Raw genomic sequence first — 5781 nt, 5'->3', positions numbered from 1 at the left:
TGTTGTATGCATCTTTAACCTCATCATTTTTACCAACGTACTATTGGACAAAAAAACCAAACTATTTATACTAAACTGCTTTTTTGTATGTTTAAGACTATTGGTTGTGGGGACTCTATCATATCGCATTTTAACCGGTCATAAAAATATTTTTCAAACTCTTATTTTTTTATCCTTGACAAGTTCTGGTGTGGTAACTACAAATACAAAACCATAATAATTAATGCTGTTCAATTTTTTTATTTCGGTAATTCATTGCTAAAATTAAATAAAAATCAATATTTTTGCGTGTTTGATAAATTTTTGGTATCAATGATTTAAAACAATATCAATTGCCTTTGATAGTGTTAGTATTAATACCATTTACATGGTTAATAAGCTCAAGACAATGATTTACTGTTTCATGATCGAAACCAGATGCGAACAAATCGGTAAAGCCTACCGTACATCCGCGTATATTGCTGAACCCTGGTGAACATTTTATATAATTTTGTAAATAATAGTTTAATTCGATTCCTAATCTTTAAACGCAACATTTGTCTCCTTTCACTCCTCTCCACCATACCTAAAACCCACACACCATCTACTTTGTGATCTTAATTATATTCAACACGTCTAAATTTTATAACTCCTTCTACAATCATATTTAGATCACAGATTATACCTTTATGTCTCCAGAAATTTTTTCTTACTTCTCTTGAATATTTCATTTTCACTTGACAAATTGTTGTTCTTGAAATACCTTTTATTTTTTTATTTGTTTGACCCGAAAATATCTTCTCAAATAAATCAAACATTTCGTCATTTTTATATTAAACCCATTTAAAGCTTTTGATAGAAATATTAGTTGCACTTTTAGACATTTCATTTATCCACATCTTAAGTTTTTCTTACAGTGCAGTATTCGAGGATTTAGTAGACACAATTTACTGAAAATTTTCTTTATTTTATTCTCTAGTCACTATATATAAATATACATAGCTGAAGTTTTTAGTTGTTCGCGTCTTTTCATCTATTTTTAATGAAGTTAGTTGAAAAAATCTGAACAAAAAAAAAGTTTGGTGGGCCAATACTATTCTATTTTTGCATAAAAAATACGGTCTAAATTCGCAAAAATCCACCCTACAAGCTTAACAAATATAAATTATCATTTTATTTTAAGTAAAGAGCTGCAATATTATATTAAACTTGTGTTTTACAAAATACTTGATCATTTTTATGTACGAATTTCATCTGATCATTTTCTTATCGTATTTTCTATATAATATCTGCTGTTTATTCACAAAGTTATGAAATCTGGTAATTATTATCATTAAAAAATTTTAAGAAATATTGATTTCTTCGAAGATTAGAATTTCTAGTTGCAAATTTATCGGATAATAGTAATAATAAAATAAGAAACTTAAATAATAAAAATATATATTTATCACGATTTCTTTTTGAATCTATATTTGAATTTCGCAACAATATTTGATATATATTTTAGCGGGATTTTACATATCTGTATACAACCAAAATTCTTTTAGATGGTAGCAAATAGTGTGACGTTCTTTGTATAATAAGTTAAAACTAAGTAAAGATAGATATGTATTTTCGGTTGGATATTTATCGTCAATATGGAGTAAGAAAGTGAAGATAAGATAAAGAACGATTAAAAATAGGGTTGTATAATGGGTGTTGAACAGAATATTTTCAAGCTAGTGTTTCATAATCATAATTAAAAGAAATACACCAAAGGATTTTTACATTATACATAAAAATTAAATCTTACAAAAAAAATACCAACATAGAATGAATAAGGGTAGAAAAAAACGGAAATCATCCGAAAAATTACAAGAACTATATTTTTGTGTTTGTAATGGTGTAGTAAAGCGTAAAATATTGACAAATCCCTCAGCCAGTGATATAAAATTTAAAAAAATATATTCCTTGGAAATTCAAATTTTCAACCCAAAACTATTATTATACGTAGTGTTTGTTTATTCCATGTTTAAATTTTCTTACAAATATCTACCGAAATTTATCGCTTTTAAAAATTCTCTGCAAAAAAAAATATACTAAATTTGCAGATAGCACTCATTTTGTTATGATTTTGTAGTCTATAAATCTTCCAATTTTGACACTATGGAATACGTAAATGCTTGCAAATTATTCCTTTATTGTTCTTACCATTCATAAAGTTGCGAAATAATATAATTGCCTAGGTTTTAAACTTGAAAAATCCTAAAAAACAAAATGAATGAATATCTAGTCATGTATAAAAACAATTATACCATTTAAAATTGGATATAAAAACGAACTCGTATAAAAAGTACTACTAAAGAAGATTGCATAACTATTTTACGTAAAGTTTTAAAATATATTAAGAATCTTGGATACATGATCCTTTGGTATATTTCAACAGGAAAACATTACAATTTTATTTTTACCCATAACAAAAACACTAAACACTTTCTAGGTACTATTATAGTTTTATGTTTACAAAGTTAAATTTTTATAGCTAAGTATATACACATTCCTTTTAATTTTGAGACAAGCTGCATTTATAATAATATGAGATATTGCTGAAATTTTTCATGATTCATAATTATTTTTGTAACAATATGCATATGCCGCAAGGAAGTTTTTTTAAAAAAGAGCCACACATTTTTTGAATTTAATTTCTAAAATCTGCGTGTGTATAGTTTAAAATCACATATCGAATATTTTGCTGAAAACTTGGATTTTTTAAATTAAACTCAATAGTTTGTAAAAATTGTGGTATAACCTCTATTTTTCATATTACATTAGAATGAAATATTCGGATAATATACCTTTGATTTAAAAGTTTATAATCAGATATTGTATTGTCATCAGCATAAAATATGTGAATTTAAAAACACTTATCATCATGATAAAATATATTATATTTTCATATCCTGGTTATGCATTGTTTTTATTTTAACTAAACTTTTGGTTCTATGATTTCGAAATTTTGAAAAATAATAACTTTATTTACATCATAAAATAATTTATGAATCAATACAATTATAAGATTTAAATCAATAAAAGCATATACCAAGATAACAGAAACAGCTATTCCTTTTTTAAACACCACATATATTTTTATATATTGCAATATCCCGAGTTTTTTTTTATTTATAAAATATATAAAAACAGAAAAAATGTCGAACGATTTTTGTTTTACCATTTTACACTTAATTCTTATCCTGAGGGTTTCTACAGGCTTAAATTATGGATTAATTCATTGATAATACTTGCAAAGTAAAAGCTGCGATAAAATGTTAATTTTCATTTTATATTCAATGCAAAAGAAAATCTTTGTAATTAAAATTTCATAATCAGATGAAATATTTATTACCATTTTATTTATTTCATTTTTATAAATTAGTTTATATTATAACAGTTTTCAGAGTTTATTAGATATCACAATGTTATTTGTTTTTTTAATAATCTGATATCAATTTCTTATAATTAATTCACAAAAAATATTTAAAATATCTGCTTTCTGATTTTTTGTTTATTTTAATGCACGGGGATCGTTTTATTATAAATTAGCACAGATTTTTGATAAAAAGACCGAATATTTTGCAATTTTTAAAACATAAACGAAGCATGCAAAGTGTATTTTAGGAGAATATAATAAATTAATCACATAAAATCTACGTGAAATTATCGAGTAATATTAATTGATCCATTTTTTGGTTTTTTTATAGTTTTAATTTTTTTTTGCCGCTTCATTTCAGACGTCCAAATTCTAAATTCTAAACTTTTAAGAAATATTGAAAATATATTTGCTGCTATTTAATGTATGTTCATTTCTATTTTTGTTTTATTACAAATTAAACAGTAAAAAAAATCAATTAAAACTATAAATTATTAGTCGCAGAATTTACGCATTCTCAACTACTTTTTAGATATATCTAGACTTATAATTTTAAACAAAATTTTAAAGTATATAACTTGTATTATATGAACAGTTCGTAAATTCTGGTAAGGAAATAAAAATATTGCATCAAAGGTACATCATATGTACTATATAATAAATATAACTTAAATGAACGTTTTGAAACTATCTTTATATGTTTAAAGTTTACTAAATTTACGAAAACTATACATTTTGCACCTATTGATTCATAGATTATGTGTCTTTTATTTGTTAAATTTTACTCGTATCAATGCTCTGATCGATAAAATTGAATTTATAAATATTTTTAATTTGGTAATTCTGACCAATTAAACCAATATTTTTCGCTATTGGGTCATTTTATTTTAATTTGTTTAATTAGAAACATTTCCATAAAAAGGTATTTAAAGAAATAATATAATAAAAAAAATGCCTGGGAAGTCACAAGAAATCAAAAAAAAATATTATGAACGAAGTGAAGTAGACTGTAAAATCACAAAAAGGAACATCGCAGAAAAACACATGGAACCAAAAAAGGATCTTTCTTCTACGCGCAATTATTCAATAGATGTTTTTGATCACAATAAAGAGACCCATCTTACATCGGGTAATGATTCTCTTCCTGATAATGCTTTTATAGAAAGAATAAAAATTATGAACATGGTTAACCCTTTGGGTGGTTATGTAATTGTTATTACATCAAGTAAACCGTAAAATAGAAAATAAGAGTTTATTGGTGTATTCATTGTCAGAAACATCTGGCGTTTTCGGTTATACTATATTCGTCAAACTATTGACAAGCAAGCTTGTAGATTTTTTAGTTACTGTTCATCGGGTAAATAAAAAATAACATTAATAAATAGTATATTAAAGATAATTTACGGGTGACTGTTCTGCTTTATCCTAATTCTTCATTCCGAAATTTTCAATACAAAAATTCCCTATAATTTTTCAACATAAAGAAATATTAAATTCATTTATAATTCACATGGAAATTTTATATTGCAAAAATTAAAGACGAGTATGTATAACTTTTTCTCGTTTATTTGTAAAATTTAAAATAAAATTTTCAATGCGAAAATATAAAAATTGCCAACAGTGTTCGACAAGAAAACGTGATATAAATCAATATTTATATAAGTAGTAATGTAAATAAAAGAGATTTTCGATATTTGTGCGACCAAAAAAATATTTTTATTAAATCAGCCTGTATAACAGGGCAATATACCTGTATTTTTATATATTCATTTATTTAAAAATAATATTATTGCCATTGAATTTTCTTGGTTTTTTTAAAAAGAATTTTTTATGCTAATTATTATATAAGAATTCCCACTGTATTTATACATTTTAGATTATTTGATTGTATTATAATGTTTTTATGAAGGAGTAATATAAACATAAACTTTCTAAATCCACGTAAAAAAATACTGTTATGGTATTTGTTTCCCGTGATTTTGATTATTTTATACTTTAAATTATTCTTATCTTTACACACTGAAATAATCGGTGTATATATGCGCTTTAATATCATCAAGTATACAATTCAAATATTATTTTATGGTTATAGAAATGACTTTAAATTTGGGTTTTCGCTACTATTCTCATATATTTACATGGTCGTATATTATAAAATTCCAATTTATTTTTTTCGAGCATGAAAAAGATATGTATTGATAATTTATTTGGTTTTGATCATGGTAAGGCGAATACTGGTGACATTTAAAGGAAGCTTTTTTCGTTAAATAAAATAAATTTTGCAAGAGCAAATATTTATGGATTATTTTGAATTTTATTGGATTATAAAACCATTAAATACAAAAAAAAATAAAATATATCTGGCAACCAAGAAAAATATAGCGCAATTTTCTCAG

The sequence above is a fragment of the Rhyacophila brunnea genome, unplaced genomic scaffold, assembly GCF_057557595.1.
Source record: "Rhyacophila brunnea isolate RB1 unplaced genomic scaffold, BYU_Rbru_1.0 scaffold_37, whole genome shotgun sequence".
NCBI lineage: Eukaryota > Metazoa > Arthropoda > Insecta > Trichoptera > Rhyacophilidae > Rhyacophila > Rhyacophila brunnea.
The sequence above is the reverse complement of the archived record's forward strand: the minus strand, read 5'-3'. Positions refer to the sequence as shown.